This window comes from Cherax quadricarinatus, chromosome 87 (assembly GCF_038502225.1).
Source record: "Cherax quadricarinatus isolate ZL_2023a chromosome 87, ASM3850222v1, whole genome shotgun sequence".
Taxonomy (NCBI): domain Eukaryota; kingdom Metazoa; phylum Arthropoda; class Malacostraca; order Decapoda; family Parastacidae; genus Cherax; species Cherax quadricarinatus.
The window spans coordinates 18,379,118-18,402,094 of NC_091378.1; the positions used below are offsets into that span (position 1 = coordinate 18,379,118).

General features: G+C 42.3%; 1 long non-coding RNA gene across 1 annotated transcript in view; it reads left to right on the forward strand.

Annotated features, from left to right (window-relative positions):
• The window catches only part of LOC128704524 (uncharacterized), a 34,303-nt gene extending 27,420 nt beyond the window's left edge, over positions 1-6,883 (forward strand). Inside the window, exon 4 of the long non-coding RNA XR_011394453.1 lies at positions 6,659-6,883. This is a non-coding gene — a long non-coding RNA (uncharacterized lncRNA). The remainder of the gene's footprint in view (positions 1-6,658) is intronic.
• The last annotated feature ends 16,094 nt before the right edge of the window (positions 6,884-22,977 follow it).

Below are 22,977 nucleotides of genomic sequence, written 5' to 3' on the forward strand. Positions count from 1 at the left end.
CTCTGCAGTACAGGAGAGCCCACTTATACAGCAGGTTATGGTCCAGGCAACTGCAGTACAGGAGGGCCCCACTTATAAAACAGGTTAGATTCCAGGCCTCTGCATTACAGGAGAGCCCACTTATACAGCAGGTTATGTTCCATGCTAATGCAGTACAGGAGGGCCCCACTTATTCAACAGGTTATGTTCCAGGCCACTGCAGTACAGGAGGGCCCCACTTATACAACAGGTTAGGTTCCAGGCTACTGCAGTACAGGAGAGCCCACTTATACAACAGGTTATGTTCCAGGCTACTGCAGTACAGGAGGCCCCACTAATACAACAGGTTAGGTTCCAGGCTACTGCAGTACAGGAAGCCCACTTATACAACAGGTTAGGTTCCAGGCTACTGCAGTACAAGAGAGCCCACTAATACAACAGGTTAGGTTCCAGGCTACTGCAGTACAGGAAGGCCCACTTATACAGCAGGTTAGGTTCCAGACTACTGTAGTACAGGAAGGCCCACTTATACAACAGGTTAGGTTCCAGGCTACTTCAGTATAGGAAGGCCCACTTATACAACAGGTTATGTTCCAGGCTACTGTAGTACAGGAAGACCCACTTATACAACAGGTTATGTTTCAGACTACTGTAGTATAGGAAGGCCCACTTATACAACAGGTTAGGTTCCAGACTACTGTAGTACAGGAAGGCCCACTTATACAACAGGTTTGGTTCCAGGCTACTGCAGTACAAGAAGGCCCACTTATACAACAGGTTATGTTCCAGACTACTGCAGTACAGGAAGGCCCACTTATACAACATGTTAGGTTCCAGACTACTGCAGTACAGGAATGCCCACTTATACAACAGGTTAGGTTCCAGACTACTGCAGTACAGGAAGGTCTGCTTATATAACAGGTTAGGTTCCAGACTTCTGCAGTACAGGAAGGCCCACTTATACAACAGGTTAGGTTCCAGACTACTGCAGTACAGGAGGGCCCACTTATACAACAGGTTAGGTTCCAGACTACTGCAGTACAGGAGGGCCCACTTATACAAAAGGTTAGGTTCCAGACTACTGCAGTACAGGAGGGCCCACTTATACAACAGGTTAGGTTCCAGACTACTGCAGTACAGGAGGGCCCACTTATACAACAGGTTAGGTTCCAGACTACTGCAGTACAGGAGGGCCCACTTATACAACAGGTTAGGTTCCAGGCTGCTGCAGTACAGGAGGACCCACTTATACAACAGGTTAAGTTCCAGGCTACTGCAGTACAGGAGGGCCCACTTATACATCAGGTTAGGTTCCATACTACTGCAGTACAGGAAGGCCCCACTTATACAACAGGTTAGGTTCCAGACTACTGCAGTACAGGGAGGCCCACTTATACAACAGGTTAGGTTCCAGGCTACTGCAGTACAGGAGGGCCCCATTTATACAACAGGTTAGGTTTACTGCAGGCCCACTTATACAACAGGTTAGGTTCCAGGCTACTGCAGTACAGGAAGGCCCATTTATACAACAGGTTAGGTTCCAGGACTACTGCAGTACAGGAAGGCCCACTTATACAACAGGTTAGGTTCCAGGCTACTGCAGTACCAGGCATTTATACAACAGGTTAGATTCCAGGCAGTACAGTAGAGCCCCACTTATACAGCAGGTTATGTTCCAGGCTACTGCAGTACAGGAGGGCCCCACTTATACAACAGGTTATGTTCCAGACTACTGCAGTACAGGAGGGCCCACTTATACAGCAGGTTAGGTTCCAGGCTACTGCAGTACAAGAGGGCCCCACTTATACAGCAGGTTATGTTCCAGGCTACTGCAGGAGTACAGGAGCCTCTGCAGTACCCCACTTATACAGCAGGTTATGTTCCAGGCTACTGCAGTACAGGAGGTACCCCACTTGTACAACAGGTTAGATTCCAGGCCTCTGCAGTACAGGAGAGCCCACTTATACAACAGGTTATGTTCCAGGCTACTGCAGTACAGGAGGGCCCCACTTATACAGCAGGTTATGTTCCAGGCTACTGCAGTACAGGAGGTCCCCACTTATACAACAGGTTAGATTCCAGGCCTCTGCAGTATAGGAGATCCCACTTATACAGCAGGTTATGTTCCAGGCTACTGCAGTACAGGAGGGCCCCACTTATACAACAGGTTATGTTCCAGGCTGCTGCAGTACAGGAGGGCCCCACTTATACAACAGGTTAGATTCCAGGCCTCTGCAGTACACGAGAGCCCACTTATACAGCAGGTTATGTTCCAGGCTACTGCAGTACAGGAGGGCCCCACGTATACAACAGGTTATGTTCCAGGCTACTGCAGTACAGGAGGGCCCCACTTATACAACAGGTTAGATTCCAGGCCTCTGCATTACAGGAAGGCACACTTATATAAAAGGTTAGGTTCCAGACTACTGCAGTACAAGAAGGCCCACTTATATAACAGGTTAGGTTCCAGACTACTGCAGTACAGGAAGGCCCACTTATATAACAGGTTAGGTTCCAGACTACTGCAGTACAGGAAGGCCCACTTATACAACAGGTTAGGTTCCAGACTACTGCAGTACAGAAAGGCCCACTTATATAACAGGTTAGGTTCCAGGCTACTGCAGCACAGGAGGACCCACTTATACAACAGGTTAAGTTCCAGGCTACTGCAGTACAGGAAGGCCCACTTATATAATAGGTTAGGTTCCAGACTACTGCAGTACAGGAAGGACCGCTTATATAACAGGTTAGGTTCCAGACTTCTGCAGTACAGGAAGGCCCACTTATATAACAGGTTAGGTTCCAGACTACTACAGTACAGGAAGGCCCACTTATATAACAGGTTATGTTCCAGGCTACTGCAGTACAGGAAGACCCACTTGTACAACAGGTTTGGTTCCAGACTACTGCAGTACAGGAAGGCCCACGTATACAACAGGTTAGGTTCCAGACTACTGCAGTACAGGAAGGCGCCACTTATACAACAGGTTAGGTTCCAGACTGCTGCAGTACAGGAGGACCCACTTATACAACAGGTTAGGTTCCAGACTACTGCAGTACAGGAGGGGCCACTTATTCAACAGGTTAGGTTCCAGACTACTGCAGTACAGGAGTGGCCACTTATACAACAGGTTAGGTTCCAGACTACTGCAGTACAGGAGGGCCCACTTATACAACAGGTTAGGTTCCAGACTACTGCAGTACAGGAGGGCCCACTTATACAACAGGTTAGTTTCCAGACTAATGCAGTACAGGAAGGCTCACTTATACAATAGGTTAGGTTCCAGACTACTGCAGTACAGGAGGGCCCACTTATACAACAGGTTAGGTTCCAGACTACTGCAGTACAGGAGGGCCCACTTATACAACAGGTTAGGTTCCAGGCTACTGCAGCACAGGAGGACCCACTTATACAACAGGTTAAGTTCCAGGCTACTGCAGTACAGGAAGGCCCACTTATATAACAGGCTAGGTTCCAGACTACTGCAGTACAGGAAGGCCCACTTATACAACAGGTTAGGTTCCAGGCTACTGCAGTACAGGAGGGCCCACTTATACAACAGGTTAGGTTCCAGGCTACTGCAGTACAGGAGGGCCCACTTATACAACAGGTTATGTTCCAGACTACTGCAGTACAGGAGGGCCCACTTATACATTAGGTTATGTTCCAGACTACTGCAGTACAGGAGGGCCCACTTATACAACAGGTAATGTTCCAGACTACTGCAGTACAGGAGGGCCCACTTATGCAACAGGTTATGTTCCAGACTACTGCAGTACAGTAGGACCCACTTATACAACAGGTTATGTTCCAGACTACTGCAGTTCAGGACCCACTTATACAACAGGTTATGTTCCAGACTACTGCAGTACAGGAGGACCCACTTATACAACAGGTTATGTTCCAGACTACTGCAGTACAGGAGGGCCCACTTATTCAACAGGTTAGGTTCCAGACTACTGCAGTACAGGAGGGCCCACTTATACAGCAGGTTATGTTCCAGGCTACTGCAGTACACGAGGTCCCCACTTGTACAACAGGTTAGATTCCAGGCCTCTGCAGTACAGGAGAGCCCACTTATACAACAGGTTATGTTCCAGGCTACTGCAGTACAGGAGGGCCCCACTTATACAGCATGTTATGTTCCAGGCTACTGCAGTACAGGAGGGCCCCACTTATACAACAGGTTAGATTCCAGGCCTCTGCAGTATAGGAGATCCCACTTATACAGCAGGTTATGTTCCAGGCTACTGCAGTACATTAGGGCCCCACTTATACAACAGGTTATGTTCCAGGCTGCTGCAGTACAGGAGGGCCCCACTTATACAACAGGTTAGATTCCAGGCCTCTGCAGTACACGAGAGCCCACTTATACAGCAGGTTATGTTCCAGGCTACTGCAGTACAGGAGGGCCCCACGTATACAACAGGTTATGTTCCAGGCTACTGCAGTACAGGAGGGCCCCACTTATACAACAGGTTAGATTCCAGGCCTCTGCATTACAGGAAGGCACACTTATATAAAAGGTTAGGTTCCAGACTACTGCAGTACAGGAAGGCCCACTTATATAACAGGTTAGGTTCCAGACTACTGCAGTACAGGAAGGCCCACTTATATAACAGGTTAGGTTCCAGACTACTGCAGTACAGGAAGGCCCACTTATGTAACATGTTAGGTTCCAGACTACTGCAGTACAGGAAGGCCCACTTGTACAACAGGTTAGTTTCCAGGCTACTGCAGTACAGGAGGACCCACTTATACAACAGGTTAGGTTCCAGGCTGCTGCAGTGCAGGAAGGGCCACTTATATAAGAGGTTAGGTTCCAGACTACTGCAGTACAGCAAGGCCCACTTATATAACAGGTTAGGTTCCAGACTACTGCAGCACAGGAAGGCCTACTTATACAACAGGTTAGGTTCCAGACTACTGCAGTACATGGAGGCCCACTTATATAACAGGTTATGTTCCAGGCTACTGCAGTACAGGAAGACCCACTTGTACAACAGGTTAGGTTCCAGACTACTGCAGTACAGGAAGGCCCACGTATACAACAGGTTAGGTTCCAGACTACTGCAGTACAGGAAGGCGCCACTTATACAACAGGTTAGGTTCCAGACTGCTGCAGTACAGGAGGACCCACTTATACAACAGGTTAGGTTCCAGACTACTGCAGTACAGGAGGGGCCACTTATTCAACAGGTTAGGTTCCAGACTACTGCAGTACAGGAGTGGCCACTTATACAACAGGTTAGGTTCCAGACTACTGCAGTACAGGATGGCCCACTTATACAACAGGTTAGGTTCCAGACTACTGCAGTACAGGAGGGCCCACTTATACAACAGGTTAGTTTCCAGACTAATGCAGTACAGGAAGGCTCACTTATACAATAGGTTAGGTTCCAGACTACTGCAGTACAGGAGGGCCCACTTATAGAACAGGTTAGGTTCCAGACTACTGCAGTACAGGAGGGCCCACTTATACAACAGGTTATGTTCCAGACTACTGCAGTACAGGAGGGCCCACTTATACAACAGGTTAGGTTCCAGGCTACTGCAGTACAGGAGGACCCACTTATACAACAGGTTAGGTTCCAGGCTACTGCAGTACAGGAGGGCCCACTTATACAACAGGTTAGGTTCCAGACTACTGCAGTACAGGAAGGCCCACTTATACAACAGGTTAGGTTCCAGGCTACTGCAGTACAGGAGGGCCCACTTATACAACAGGTTAGGTTCCAGGCTACTGCAGTACAGGAGGGCCCACTTATACAACAGGTTATGTTCCAGACTACTGCAGTACAGGAGGGCCCACTTATACATTAGGTTATGTTCCAGACTACTGCAGTACAGGAGGACCCACTTATACAACAGGTTATGTTCCAGACTACTGCAGTACAGGAGGGCCCACTTATTCAACAGGTTAGGTTCCAGACTACTGCAGTACAGGAGGGCCCACTTATACAACAGGTTATGTTCCAGACTACTGCAGTACAGGAGGGCCCACTTATTCAACAGGTTAGGTTCCAGACTACTGCAGTACAGGAGGGCCCACTTATACAACAGGTTATGTTCCAGACTATTACAGTACTGGAGGACCCACTTATACAACAGGTTATGTTCCAGACTACTGCAGTACGGGAAGGCCCCACTTATACTACTGTAGTGTACTATATTAGGTATACAGTAGAATACATACTTTAGTGCTTTTTCCACTTTTTTTTTTTTTTGTTTTTTGGTTTTACATTTTTCTGATGTATGATGCTTGGAAAGTTCCCGCTATTAGTTCATTATGTTGAAACTTGACTGTATGTCAGAAATGTTCTCAACATGAGCTCTGGTAAGACCCTTGTTTTTTTTCTTGTTTTTTTCAAAGAAGAATAATAACAAGTCAAAATACTGTGACTGCAATAATATGCCAGTAACCTGCACTTAGTGGAGGAGCCTTATGACAAAGCTTCGATTGCTTCTTGATTATTGACAATGATGCAGGATGGACCATCATAATGTTTCTCTCCTGTATGTGACCTTTTTCTATAATTTTTTTTAAATTTGGCTCTGATGATAGATCCCCCAAAATTCTGAAATGCTTTTGCCAACCATTTTTCCATTTCTAAGAGATGTTTTGAAATTTGGCTTTCACTTGTCTTATCAAATTTTGTCATAGTGGTTATGTTACAGCATGCATCGTGGCCAGCAGAAGTGAGGGAGAGAAACTATCTCAAAACATTCACAGCATCACCTTCCCACCAGGACAAGATGCATCAGCACGGAGGAAACTCTACGAGCCTTATTCATCCCAGAGACTTCATGCCCGTACGTACTCTTTACGAATTTACCTGCTCTTCGTGCTCGTATGTACTCTTCATAAATTTACATGTTCTTCATGCTTGCACGTACTCTTCATAAATTGACGTGGTCTTCACGCTTGTACGTACTCTTCACGAAAAGTACGTACGTACTCTTCACGAAAAGTACGTACGTACTCTTCTTGAACGTACGTTATCATTTTATGTTGGTAGATATAAATTTATATGTACAAGTTTATTTCAACATGATAGTGTTGATACAAAAATAGGTGACACTGGAGTCTATGTTTATGGCCATGGTTATGCAGAGTACAAATGAAGCCATATGTAGACATTTCACAGGTGGTCTTTTGCTGCTTGTGAAAGGATGGAAATTAATCCAAAGAACCAATGCTCACAGGTTGTAGATTGGTAGCAGCCATCGAGGGAGGAACTGCCATTCTGTCAGATGACTGCGAAATAGAATCTCATTCAGTTTGTACCGGCCACACGGCCCAGTGCATTCGCTCTCTTGTCTCTCGTTGAAGTTCATCGGTTCGAACCTGTCGCATTGACTAGTAATTTTGAAATGTTAAAAATATGTAAAAAAATTTTTGGGAGCTGATGAGCTGTTGGAGTGTGAGCAGGGTAATATTTTGTGAAGGGTTTCATGGAAACTGGTTAACTGGACTTTAAGTCCTGGAGGTGGGAAGCACAGTGCCTGCACTTAATTTGAAGGAGGGGTTTGGGATGTTGGCTGTTCGGAGTAACACGTAAACTGCCATATCCGAGCACCTCGGCAAAGGCAGCGATGATGCGTGAATGATGGTGAGAGTGTCGAATGATGGTGAGAGTATTTTTCTCTCTTGGATCACCCTGCCTTGGTGGGACATGGCTGACATGTTAAAAAAAATCAAGGTCAAATTTCCACACGGTGCAACGTTTGTATAGAGACTGGCAACATTTGATTCTGCACGGAGACAGCCCACGGTTATACAGAGTAGTATTTTGGGCAAGCTTAAGCCTGACTTAAGACTACAGTAGCAACAATTATTATTTGGTTATATTCATGGACAAAAGAAGGTATACAAAAAACAAATTAAGGCATTACAACTCAGGTTGGATTGATGTTCTGTACTTTGTCTCATGAACAGGTAAAATGAGAGGTCTGTCTTGCAAACCTCTGCTTACATTCACTATACACATCATTTTCAACCTAGGAAGCCTGGTCTGAGACTGGCCATGGGGAAGGTAATAAACAGAACCATTAAGAGATTTGTTCCCCCTTGGCATCAGACCTGATTACCTTCCATTCTCTAAGGTCCATATGACCCATGCAGGTTGAGTATGTACTTTGCAATGAATGCAATAGCCTGCATGGAATAAATAAGACAGAATATAAGAATAGTGCAACATAGCATAATAAATACTTTATCTAGAGGTGTACATGTACTGACTACCATTCTTACTGTTTTTGTCTCTGGTAGGATTTCCTTTGTCTTACGAGTAGCATACATATATTTTGCCTCGGTGCAGAGGTCTTTTTCAGGAGTCTGCTAAAGAGGACCTCGGTAACACACTAAAAATATAGGGCATTCCTTATCTTTATTTTTGTGTCAGCATGTGTTTCTTTGCATTGTGAAGTACCCTCTAAGTGGATATTTTGAAGGGCTTTTGATTTAAGGAATTGAAACAACCCTCCACTATTTCATATAAAGTCCGATTACATGCTATTCGTCGGTTACCGAATAACCTCTGCAGGCTTAGCGATTCTCCGTGGGAATAATACACGTAGCCAACTCCCAGTGGCAACAAGTTTTTAATTAAAAATGTAGCTGCAGAGGTTGGCGAACGAGTTTGTTAGGGCACGTAAAAGAAGGAAATAAAAAGTGAACGTCTCAGTAGTACCATACCGGTAACCAGTTACCAGTGTTAGTAGTGACTCACTACCAACCGTCTGTGTGAATCACTCGTTATTCACTGTTGCAGCTGACCTTGGCATGTTTTTGAATGCCGCTCACCCATCTCTGCTCCCTCCTCTCTCTAGACTGCCTCACGAATGATGTCTAAGGGTGAGCGGTATTCAAAAACATGCCAACGGCAGGTGCAACAGTGAATAACAAGTGATTCACACAGACGGTTGGTAGTGAGTCATTACTGACACTGGTAACTGGTTACTGGTACTACTGAGAAACGTAGGAAAGAGCAAGGTGATAAGGATAACAAAAATTTAGGTAATGAATAAGTGGATATCAGATTTGAGGGAAAGAGTTTGGAAGAGGAGGTGAATGTATTCAGTTATTTGGGAGTGGACTTGTAAGTGGAAAACGATGCGAATCATAGAACTGACGAGGGGAAAGAGGCGAGCAGTGCACCGAGGAATCTGCGGAGACAAAGAACTTCGTACAGTGGACCCCCTCATACCGTTGGCATCACATAACGATTAATCCGCATACCGCTTGCTTTAATCGCAAAAATTTTGCCTCGCATACCACTTAAAAACCTGCTCACCGCTGTTCGTCCGAGACGCGTCCAATGTGCGCCTTAGCCAGCCTCACATGTTCCGCCGGTGGCATTGTTTACCAGCGAGCCTCCGCGGTAGCATCCAAGCATACAATCATAACATTTCATATTATTACAGTGTTTTTGGTGATTTTATCTGGAAAATAAGTGACCATGGGCCCCAAGAAAGCTTCTAGTGCCAACCCTACAGCAATAAGGGTGAGAATTACTATAGAGATGAAGAAAAAGATCATTGATAAGTATGAAAGTGGAGTGCGTGTCTCCGAGCTGGCCAGGTTGTATAATAAACCCCAATCAACCATCGCTACTATTGGTGGTACAGCTGCTGCTGCTGCACTGTCAGCTGCTGCTGCTGCTGTAGCATCGTCTGCTGCTGCTGTAGCATCGTCTGCTGCTGCTGTAGCATCGTCTGCTGCTGCTGTAGCATCGTCTGCTGCTGCTGTAGCACTGTTGTTGGTGTGGCTTATTGAGAATATACCAAGAAACAATTAACCCCAGAGGATTTGCCACCCAGGATAACCCAAAAAATTCAGTGTCATCGAAGACTGTCTAACTTATTTCCATTGGGGTCCTTAATCTTGTCTCCCAGGATGCAACCCACACCAGTCGACTAACACCCAGGTGAACAGGGAAAAATGCCTGGAACTAGTGCTCATATTGGTGAATTTAAAGCCAGCAAAGGTTGGTTTGAGAGATTTAAGAATCGTAGTGACATACACAGTGTGATAAGGCATGTTCTGGAAGAAAATACCAAACAGGACCTACAGTACTCAGGAGGAAAAGGCACTCCCAGGACACAGTGTCTCATCAGTCATTGCTGCATCTTCAATAAAGGTAAGTGTCATTTATTCTTCATTTAGTAGACTAGTACATGCACAATATATACTGTGCATGTACTACTCTACTATTGTGCATGTATCCTTCTCTTTGTGTGTAGGAAAATGTATATTTCACGTGGTAAAAAATTTTTTTTCATACTTTAGGGTGTCTTGCACGGATTAATTTGATTTCCATTATTTCTTATGGGGAAAATTAATTCGCATACCAATTATTTCGCATACCAATGAGCCCTCTTGCACGGATTAAAATCGGTATGCGGGGGTCCACTGTACATGGAAGCAAAGAGGGAAATGTACGAGGGTATTGTCACACCGACACTCGTATACGGGCGTGAAGCAACGGTTGTGAAAGCTGCAACAAGGAGAAGGGCGGAGGCAGTGGAGATGTCATGTCTGAGGGCAATGTGTGGTGAACATAATGCAGAGAATCTGTAGTTTGAGGATTAAAAGGAGGTGTGGGGTTACTAAAGGTTTTATTCAGCAGTCAGAGAAGGGGTTGTTGAGGTGACTTGGACATTTAGAGAGGCTGGAACAAAATGGAATGACTTTGAGGGCATATAAGTTTGCAGTGGAAGGAAGGTAGGGGTAGGGGTTGGCCTAGGAAAGGTTGGAGGGAGGGGGTTAGGAGGTTTTTGTGTGTGAGGGGTTTGGACTTGCACCGTGCACGCACGAGCATGTTAGATAGGAGCAACTGGAGACGAATGTTTTTTACGGTTTGACTTGTCGTTGGAATGTGAGCAAAGTGACATTTATGAAGGGATTCAGTAAAACCGGTTAGCTGGACTCGAGTCCTGGAGGTGGAAAGTACAGTGTCTGCACTCTGAAGGAGAGGTGTTGATATGTTGCTGTTTGTTTTTGAACTGTAGTGTAGGCATACCTCTGGCAAGACAGGGATGGTGTGAAGAACGACGAAAGCGCTTCATCTCTTTCGGGTCACCCTGCCTCTGGAAACAGCCACTATGTTAATATAAAAAAATAGAAGTTAATAGTAGTTACTGAGTAAATAAATAAGGTATAATAAAGGGCTGTTTTATGCAGAAAAAAGGTTTTATATATAGATGTTGAAAATATTCTTAGGTAATAATTATAGTATTAATAATAATAGTAAAATAATAAGGATCTTTATAATTTTACAAGACAGTACATACGTAAGTGTTAGTCAAGGGTTAACAGCTTGGTTATTCCATTAACCCCTTCAGGTACAAGGCCAAAATCTGAAGTGGTGCCCCAGTGCCCAAGAATTTTCCAAAAAAAAAATTGTTATTTTTTCTTATGAAATGGTAGAGAATCTTTTTGTGAAGGTAATAAAACAAAAAGTACGAAATTTGATGGAAAATTGACAAAATTATGCTCTCGCGAATTTTGATGTGTCAGCGATATTTACGAATCGGCGATTTTGCCGACTTTGACTCCCATTTTAGGCCAATTACATCATTCCAGTCGACCAAATTCTTAGCTATTTCACTAGTATTACTTCTATTCTATCGATTGAGCACAAGAAATCGCCAAGTCAACTGTTGCAACTACAAAATAAAGTGATCGGAAATTGGTAATTTGGCCAATTTAACACAAAGTTCAAAATATTCCAATTTCAAAACAGCATCCAGAATAAACAATGTAGGCATTCCTGGCACTAAACTAACATTTCCTCGGTTCATTAGTTACGTTTTGAGGCTTTACAAATAAATCCCATTTTGATTTTTTATTCACATAATGAATTTTTATTCACACCAAAAAATAGAAGATTTACTGTTATGCAATATTGTAATAATTGTAAAAATATCATCACCACATTTGTGAATGTATATTAGACCCACCAGCTGGCGTGTATTAGACGTGTGAGGTCGTTTGTTTACTCTTGAACATCGGCAAAAATTTAACATTTCTGTTACTTTGAGCTCAGTTTCAAGCCATTTCCAGTGCTAAAACCAATCAAAATCATCTCTATTTCTGTAATATGTCTTCCATTCTATCAAATGAGACCAAGAAATTGCAAATACAACTATAAAAAAACATACGAAAAAACACTGCAAAGTTGCTGTTTTAATCGAAAATCTTGGTATCAGTTTTTTTTCTCTCATTATACACAGTGTGCTGCAGGATTTGTTTTATGTGGTGCACACATACCACATAGATGTATTCTCTCATATCTAGGCCCAAGTGTACCACTCACAGTTTATCAGAGTGAGCTGAGCTCATGACGTAGATCAACGGTTTGGACCCTGAACGTAAAGCCGTAGATCTACGGGACGGACCCTGAAAGGGTTAATGTTGGTTGTGCCTGAGTGGTCAAGTGCCACCAAGTCATGTAGTTCTTCATCATAGTCTAAGTTAGAGGTGTCAATTACACACACTTTACATTCTTCAGTTGTTTTATCAAGTTCGTGTGGAAAAACTAAGTCAAAGTTATTAAGGCAGTTAAACGAATTTCTTCGGTAATATTTCTTAAGGATGTTGATATGATAAAGTTTAGGTTTCCCCTTGACTTCTATGAGGTAGTCAACTTTCCCACAAATTTTTAATACTTTATATGGACCTTTCCATGCTACTAATAATTTATTTGACTTGATAGGCAAAAGTACCAGAACTTCATCTCCCACTTTAAAACTTCTCCTCTGACTTTTGGAATCAAAATAGGTTTTGTACTGGTCCATTGACAAGCTTAAGTTTTTTGAAACAATGTCAGAGGTCTCCTCAAGTTTGGATCTAAGGTCAAGGAGAAACTGGTAAGAAGACTGAACCTCAGCATTTACCTTCTCATTAGTCCATAAGTCATGAAGGATGGACAGTGGACCTCTGGCCTGTCTACCATAGAGAAGTTCAAAAGGTGAAAACCCCAAAGAGTCACTGGGAACTTCCCTCATGGCAAACAAAGCACAGGGTAGGTAACGATGCCACTCCTTAGGTTTAAGGGAGCAAAGTTTCCTTAAAATGGACTTGAGAATCGAATGCTGGTGCTCAATCCTCCAATTACAGCTGGGATGATAGGGTGTTGTGAAGAGAGGCTTCACTCCCAGAAGTTGGTATAGATGTTGCATTAAGTCAGATGTGAATTGTGTCCCACGGTCAGACAAAATTTCTCTAGGGATGCCCACTCTGGAGAAGATGGACAAAAGAGCTTCAGCCACCTCTGTAGTGGTTATGGTCTTTAAGGGAACGGCTTCAGGGAAACTCGAAGCATAATCAACTAACGTTAATATATATCTATGTCCCCCAGATGAAAGTGGAGATAAAGGACCAACTATATCAATAGCTACTCTTTCAAAAGGTACCGTAAAGACTGGCATTTTGACCATAGGTACTCGCCTGGTACCTCGGGAGGATGATAGTTGGCAAACTTTACACGATCTACAATAGGTAGTGACATCTGAGGACATTTTTGGCCAAAAATAGGTTTCCCTAATTTTATTTAAGGTTTTACGCTGCGAGAAATGTCCGGCCACTGGCAGGTCATGAGCCATTTTAAGAACAGTTTCTCTGCATTGACTTGGAACAACTAAGATGGAATAGTCTATCTCATCTGAATTTAATTTGAATACTGACTTGTACAAGATACCTTTTATATATTCAAATTTATATGAAAAGTTTTTCCTTTGGATAACTTGATTTTGTTTAGCGGCATTATGGCAATTCTGAAGAGAAGGGCAATTACGTTGTAAATTGACAAAAGAGTCCTTTGATATATCTAAAGGCTTGAAGTCAGGGAAAATCAAAGGATGTACAGTAGGAGAAGCCTGGGCTTTGGTCTGAGCCCTAGTCAAGACATTTATGGTATCGGAAGTGATATCTTCACTTTCATCTAACAAGTGAACCGGTGATCCTACTACCTCGCTTTCGAGAGTAGCATCAATGGTTTTTAATCCCACATGAATCTCACGAGACATTGTCTCATCTGAGCTTTCGAGGGGCTTCTCTGACTCTACAGGAAGAGGATCTGAAACACTTATGTCCATCTTTGGTGATGAATGGTCAACCTCAGAAGGAAGAATGGCACCTTTTACATTACCTATTAGTACGGAGCAAGAAGTGATGGGAGCTAGTATGGCTTCAGACCAACCTGTGAACCATTTAGACCTAATGTAACAACGGATGGTAGGAAAAGTGTCCGTACAGCCCAAGTAGTCTGAAAGTATAGCAGAGGAATGAGTTTCTTTAAGGTTAGGGAACAGCTTATCAGAAATGACTATACATGTGCATCCAGTGTCTCGTAAAATGGTAGATACATTAAGTCCATTAACTGTTCCTGAACAGAAGGGTGCTTGGTCATTACAGTCTTTAAAACATCTTCCAACTTTTTGGACCTTCTTAGAAGGACAATCTGGACGTTTATGTCCCTTAACACCACACAAATGACAAACAGGAATAAAAGAAGTCATTTTACTTTCCACTAGACGCTTTGATTTCTTAAGGTCTGATGAACCCTTGCCCTTAAGGTTCGATCCCTTTAGGTCTTTATAGGAATTGTGAGCCTCAGCATACAGGTCAGCAGCCTCAGCAACTTCCTCAGCTTTAATCAGGTTACGTTCTCTGATGAATGTTCATATCTGATGGGGAAGAGCTGTCAGGAACTGGTCAGCAACCATGAAGTCTCGAAGAGATTCATAACTGCGATCAATTCCTGAACTCTCTATCCAAAAGTCGAACAAACGAAAGAGTGTTACCTGTAACTGGTGAAAGTTCTGGCCAGGCTGTAAGGTGGCATACCTGAAATCTTTCCTGTAAGAATTAGTGTTTTTTTGATATGCTTTAAACATTGCCTTCTTCAGTAGGTTATAATTACATATGATATCCTGCGACAAAGTTGCATAGATATTCAAAGCGATACCAGAAAATAACATTCCAAACCTGGTAGCCCAGGTGTCAGCAGGCCATTCACAGAGGGTAGCGGTATTTTCAAACCTGATAATGTATGAAGTTATGTCTTCCCCCTCTGTGAAGGGAGGTAAATTAGGTGTTGGAATATGTGCACTGACTGCACGTTGTTCCATTACTCCTTCATCTAATTGCTGTTGTGAGAAAGTTAACTTTTTATTCTCTAATTCAAGGCGAGCTTGTTCGAGCTCGCGATCCTTTTCTCTCTCTCCCTTAACTCATATTCTCTGTCCTTTGCTCTTTCCTCAAGTTCCCTTAATTTAACTTGTTCCTCACGTACTTTAGCTCTCTCCTCACGATCAAGTCTATCACGCTCTTTTTTGTCTTCTCTCTCTCTTTCTGTCTTTCTTGGATTTCTCTCTCAATTCTCTCTCTCTCCTTTTTATCCTCTCTTTCTCTTTCTATTCTCTCTCTTTCAAGTCTTTCCTGGATCTTAGCACTAATGAAAGATTCTAAATTTTTCCCTGTTATTCCTAACTTACTTCCAGCGTTCATCCAAAACTGGTATTCCTCCATATTTGCAAGAATAACTTAAACTACCAGGGGAAAATGAAACGGGTATTAAAGAAAATGGAGGGTTCAATTTCTGCTCCGCTCAAACTGTAAATAAATCAGAGGGCTCGATCCCTACTTCAATTAAACAATGTATTAATGAAAACGAAGGGTTCTATGCCGGCTCCGATCAAACAGTAAGTAGAATGGGGTCCCTTGACCATCCAATCTTCTCACCAACAAATCAAGAGTGTCCTATGACAGTTCGCTTGATATAATAAAGAGCTCAATGAAACAAATTGTCACTGGAAAATCTCGGGTCCCTAGAGTCTAATCCTCCAAAGCGTTTCAAGCTCACACAAAAAGATGGCAGAATTAAATATTATATCCTGCCTGACTTGACTTACAATAAATTGAGACTATAACAATCACCAAATCTTTTAAATACCTGTACCGTAGTCCTACCATAGAGAATGATTACTCATGGCTGGTGGTAACCGTCTGTGGTATGCGGCGTTGAAGTTCCAATGGTAGATTCGAGATGGAGTTGAATCTTGATTCTGTAGAGTTGATCCTGGCAAGGTCGCCACTTGTGAAGGCTTACTCAGCCCTGTAACAACTTCAGTCAGTATTACTCAGGCTGGCTCCTCCTCAGGAAAATTAATGAATAGAAAAAGAACAAAAACTGACAAATATAAGCACTTTATTATTTAGGAAATATGAAATATAAAACACTTAAATATGAAATACTGATCCTACATGAAAGAAAATGAAAAATTAAAAATATAAATGATATCTGAATTCAACGCTAATATATATAGGGGTGTCTGGTGTTGGTGACACTGTGTTGTTGCAATAGTAGCTGTTGCTGATGATAGGGGGGGGGTTGCAGGTGTTGGTTACAACCCACCGGTTCGTTCTTCACAGTATAGCCATGAGTATTATAATCCCGATGACAGGAAAGCAGGTTCTTTACCACTGCAAGGGTGAGGGGTTACGTCCTGCAATTTCATACAGGTGCATAGGTAATTAAATCCAAAAAGGGGAAGTCTCAGGACGTTAGTCCATCTCTATCAGTTCTACTCGTTGATTGGCAGGTGACCCTCTCTGTCATCCAGGCTGGAAAGATAGACAGGTTACCCACTGCTTAAGAAATCACTCTCCATGATAAGTACAATACCTAAAAGATGTGGTGATTATTACAACAGTCAACCTAGAGCAAGACTGAAAGGACTAAGTTTATTACTGGTCAAAAGTGAAGCTTTCAACCAACAAATCCACTAGAATACAAGGCAGGCATTTACTTACAGTAGTGCTGGGAGCTGTGAGTCTAGTGATTACTGTTTGGACCGGAGCCCCACACGTCACCTTTCGGGGGAAGGGGGGGGAAGGGGAAGGAGGGGAAGGGATAGCGGGAGCTAGACTGACCCTACCTTAACAAGCAGCCGGCAGTCAAACTATCACTTTCGGGGTGGGGGAAAAAAGGCGGGAATAGCGGGAGCTTGACTTACCCTACCTTAACAAGTAGCCGGCAATGAAACTATTGTTACTATATACTCCCTCTCTACTCCTATCTATTGAACTTTTCCCTCACAATCCGCATATCTTGTTCAATGAGTTGAATCATTTATTAAGCTGTCATGAGAGACACAGAGAATGTAATAATAATAATAATAACAGTTCCTGTACGAAATACGTACGACACTGAAAGCGCCTCGGAGGGATTAATTATATTTTATTATTACGATTGGTATGGCGGACCCTCGACCGACGATATCAATCTGTCGGTGAAAGCTAACCATTAGACGAAACTATCTTTAGCCGAATTGATTTTCCCTATGAGAAATAATGGAAATGCAATTAATTTGTTTCAGACAGCTAAAAATATTAAAAAGAAGAGTTTTTTTTTTTAATGAAGTATATCTTTCCCTACAAAGAAAACAATGATACATGCACAATAACTATATTAATAAATGTTAAAATGACATTTGTATTTATTGAAGAATATTGATGAGTGATAATACACTGTTGTTGTTGAACACACTGGGATTTTCAGGGTGATGCATGAGTAAAGACTTGAGTTTGCAATCTACACTATTATTAAAAGCAAACAAACAAACAAGAAAGTTAGTTAGCATGTGTTTCATAGGCTTGTGTCCTGGGAGTGTTTTTTTTTACCTGAGTAATGTAGCTTCTGTTTGGCATCTTCTTCCAGAACTTGGCTGTTTTGTCCCAATTGAACAGTTGTGAAAGTTAAGACGTGCAATATCTGGATATCTTTATTGTGGATGTTTTGTCATACAGTGGCTTTATCAATACAGATTTTAGGACGTAAGTAGAAGATAGTAGAACTATATACAAAAGATGAGGTAACGAGTCCCTCGGCCTTGGAGTTAGTGTTTACAGCACTCTGATGGTGTAAACACTAAGTAAGTGCTTTTGAATAGTTGTTGGGGTTGGAATATTTCAGTTTTGATGTGCCTTCTCATACTGTGTATGCCGCTATGAATGTTAAATCTGTCAAAGCAACTTTTGCTGGCCTTGTATTTAGCAATATAAAGAGTAGTTTGAGGTATTTTTTCCTATTCACTTGGGTGTTAGTTGGCTGGTGTGGGTTGCATCTTGGGGGAGAAGATTGAGGAGCCCAGTGGAAATAATTTAGACAGTCCCGGACGAGTCACAGAGTCTGTCGGGTCATCCTCGGCGGACAAACCTCTCGGGTCGATCGACCAAGTGCACAGGCTCGGTTTCTGTTTGCCTTGGGTTTGTGCGAGTGTATTCTCTGTTGGTGCATGCTTTGCTGTCTCACTGATATCCTTACTAGTACTAACACTGGAGCTGTCACCAGTTGTTTGTGCTTATATATCCTTAGTATCGCTAGTGGAGTCCCCTTGTTTTCTATCTCGTGTGGTATCAGTAATATTGGTTTTATCTTGTACTTGAGTACATTTGTTTCCCCACTAGAGCTGCTGTCTCTCTCGAGGTCATTTATATGCAGTCTCTCGTGCGTACATTTACAGACTACCCGGACAGCACGTCCAGCCTTACATTTTCTGAGTACATGACCAGCAGCAAGGGTGATACCATCGTATCCAGAGTTTTTGTTTTGCTCTCTGTTATAGAATGCTTGCAGGTTTTCTATGAAGGCTGCTCTGATGTTATCCTGTTTTAACCCTTTCAGAGTCCAGAGGCCAAATTTCAAAGTGTGCACCAGGGTCCAAGAATTTTCAAAATATAAATTTGTTACTTTTTTCTTATGAAATGGTAGAGAATCTTTATATAAAGGTAATAAAACGAAATTATGCTCTTGCGCGAATTTTGACGTGTCAGCGATATTTACACATTGGAGATTTTGCCAACTTTGACTCCCATTTTAGGCCAATTACATTATGGCAGTCGATCAAATTCTTAGCTATTTCACTAGTATTACTTGTATGGACTGAGCTCAAGAAATCGGCAAGTCAATTGTTTCAACTAGAAAATAAAGTGATGGGAAATTGGTAACTTGGCCAATTTAATGCAAAGTTCAAAATATTCCAGTTTCAAAATAGGGTCCAGAATAAAGAATGCAGGCATTGCTGGCACTAAATTAACATTTCCTCTGTTCATTAGTTACGTTTTCAGGCTTTACAAATGAATTCCATTTCGATTTTTAATTTACATAATGAATTTTTATTCAAACCAAAAAATAGAAGATTCACTGTTGTGCAATAATTGTATAAATAATATCACCACATTTGTGAACGCACATTAGACCCACCAGCTGGCTTGTATTAGACGTGTGAGGACAGTTTGTTTACTCATGAACATGGGCAAAAATTTTAACATTTCTGCTACTTTGAGCTCAATTTCAAGCCATTTTCACTACTGAAACCAATCAAAATCATGTCTGTTTCTGTAATATATCTTCCATTCTATCAAATGAGACCGAGAAATCACAAATACTACAACTATATAAAACATACGAAAGTTGCTGTTTTGATTGAAAATGACGGTCTTATTTTTTTGTCTCATTATGCACTGTGAGCTGCAAGAATTGTTTTATGTGGTGCACACATACCACATAGATGTATTCTCTCATATCTCGGCCCAGATTTACCACTCACAGCTTTATCAGAGTGAGTTGAGCTCATGGCGTAGATCTATGGTTTGGACCCTCAACATAAAGCCGTAGATGTACGGCATGGACCCTGTGCCGCACATCACCCAATGTGATTTTAATTCACCGATTGATGTCATTTGGGCATACCCAAAAACAAACAAACAAATACACTGCTAATTTAATACTGCTTGTAGATAGTTGTTGGATATCTGCACAAGGTGTGTGACACCAATTTTGACACAAATGGCAAGTAATGCATGTGGAAACCTGTTTGTTTGACTGCAAGCTAGACTGAGGTTGATCATGTGATTTGAATGGTTGATTTAGTATAATTGTACTAGTAATCCCTTGGATATTGTAGTAATCTCCTTAAAGTGAAGATTTGGCTATTTATATTTCTAACTGTACTTGTATATTAGGGCAGCTTATTGGTGTATGTTTGTGTTTTGATTATTTGTGTTTGATAAGGGCACCTAAAACCCCGTGTGTTTACAGTCTGCTTTATTGTCCAAGGAATCGGTTGGAAAGCGGTCAAGGGTTCGGAAGCAGTCGGATCTGACGAGTGGGTCACCTATTTAAAACACGTGTTGTCGTCGGTGGTGGTTTGGGGTAAGACAGGAAGGAACTAGTGGAAATTATTTAACCGAGTAATATGTGATTAGATTGTTACGAAAGTATAAGTAAGTTGTGTGTTGAAGAAGCGGTGTTTGGTGGCAGCTGCTACAATGACGAAGGGTCGAGATCTTTATTTACAGTCTGAAGGATTATTGATCGATGTATCTAGCTTTTGTAGGTTTTTTCTGTCTCCACCACAAGAAATGCTATATTATCAATATAGTTGATGTGTGAAATTATTGGAGGAAAGATGCTTTTTCTGAAGTAATATTTGTTTTTCATCATGTATGTTGTGACCGCTGGTAACTGGAGGTTATGTGAATTTGACTGTAGTATATGTCTGGTATTTGAAGAATGGAGAAAAAAGTAATAAAGTCATTCGACTCCACTAAGTACCATTATATTACTGGTTAGTTGGTAGTACAACAATGTATTGACTGGTATCACTAGATTATACTATATATTTTTCTATGGTTTTTATGATTGTCGTTGTTTTGGTCTTAAATGATAATGGAGATATATTACAGAAATTGATAGGATTTTATTTTTGATGATGGTGGAAAGTAATTTGAAATTGAGGTTAAAGTGGCAGAAATGTTTGATTGGTGGGTGATGTTTGTGAGTAAAGAAATTTAGCCAGTGTCGAGTGTCTGTATGGTTGGCAGTGCCCTTGGATGTTGGGATGTTGTTGAAGACGGCGGTAGAAAAAGTGGGTGGAGACACGAGGAGGAGGAGGAGGAGGAGGAGGAGGAGGTCGGAGTGGCAGATGTTGCACAATGTATACTATGAGGGAGTGTGGGAATGCCACCATGTGATGGCAGTCTAGTCATATAGCTGAATGGTAATCTAATTGTTTGCTTCCTTTCCTTGATGTCCATGTCCAGTGGTCAGATATAGGTTTTTTGCATGTAAATTCACAACTTTTGATATCGTGCTTCCCCTGTCAAGAAACGTGCGGTTATCTCCCTCTTTGTCCGTGCCCTCTGCATCTGTGATGCTCAGTTTCTTGCAGTAGAATTTCCACTCTTGATAATTTTTCTTGTCTTGGCTAGCTTTCCCAGTTCATGGACTCTGACGTGCTAAATGTAATTTTTTCTGTTCCAAACTTGATACTCGTGGGAACTCTTGTGTCCTCTGCCTTGCCTGCATTTCTGGTGTTTGTAATTTCAACAATTCTCTCTGTCCCTTAGACATGAAGTTTGCTTTGTGCCAGACTAACATTGTTTGCACTAATCTCATTCATACCTCTCCTTTGTCTACAGATGTTGTACTCTATTTGTTGCTCATCTCGTCCTCTCGAATACTTTGGAGAAAGTGGTCCATCTCTTTGTGACATACTTGCGGAGCACCAAAATAGTGTTAGGGTTGCCGACACTAACAATGCTATTTTGTGTCACGTCAGAGGTGACAGCCATCCTATTGAGTGGTCTTGTGCTAAAACTGTCTTGCCTACTTGCAACTTTAACAGTCGCCGTCTGGTCGAATCTTGCGTAACACACCAGTTTGCTCGTATGAATCTCAGTCCTGCCTTGGTCTCTGTAGATGCCTTCCTCTGTCACTACATAGTAAAATGTTGCAAAAATGATGAGAACACGTGTGACTTTGTGTGGTTGCTCCTTTTTCTTTTTCTCTCTCTTCCCATTTTCTCTTTCGCTTTTTCTCTACTCTTGTGGGTTGTCTTTCTTGCGTTTCTGTCGATTCATTATTTATTTGATTATTTGCCGTCCCCCCCACCTCTGTGTTGTTGCTCTTCCTCTGTGGGCACCTAGCTCCCTTGCAGTGCTCCCCTTTCTTTTTATTTGACTGGCTCCTCCTACTCTTTAATTATCCCTCTTGCAGCCTATATATACCTGTCTTGCTCCACTTGTCATTAGTGTGACTTACAACAAAGTTTCGGTCCAAGTGGGACCGAAACTTTGTTGTAAGCTCTTGTCTTGTATGTGTGGGTTATTTGTGTAGCAGTATAGTCCATCAGCAGTGGAGTGTGTTTTGTTTGTGTGTCAAGTAAGCATAAAGGACAGTGCCGAGAAGAAAAAGAGGATTAATTACACGGAATTAAAGCCGGAAACAACGGATAAAGAAAGTAGGCGGAGGATGAAGAAAGACTTTGCTAGGGTATCATTGAGAGTGTAGCAATTGAAGTCAAAGTGTGTGTGTGTGTGTGATTTGTTTAGGTCATTTGAGTTTTTGCATGTGTGTGTAGTTAGGAGCAGGAATGGGTGGTGCGGTGGTCCCAGAAAAGTCACTATGAAAAATGGTTATTATCACTAGGAGTAGCCACATGTGTCATTGACATGTATTTGATTCATTATTGATAATGTCATATTAGATGAAATTTTATTATTTTTATTATCACACTGGCCGATTCCCACCAAGGCAGGGTGGCCCGAAAAAGAAAAACTTTCACCATCATTCACTCCATCACTGTCTTGCCAGAAGGGTGCTTTACACTACAGTTTTTAAACTGCAACATTAACACCCCTCCTTCAGAGTGCAGGCACTGTACTTCCCATCTCCAGGACTCAAGTCCGGCCTGCCGGTTTCCCTGAACCCCTTCATAAATGTTACTTTGCTCACACTCCAACAGCACGTCAAGTATTAAAAACCATTTGTCTCCATTCACTCCTATCAGACACGCTCATGCATACCTGCTGGAAGTCCAAGCCCCTCGCACACAAAACCTCCTTTACCCCCTCTCTCCAACCTTTCCTAGGCCGACCCCTACCCCGCCTTCCTTCCACTACAGACTGATACACTCTTGAAGTCATT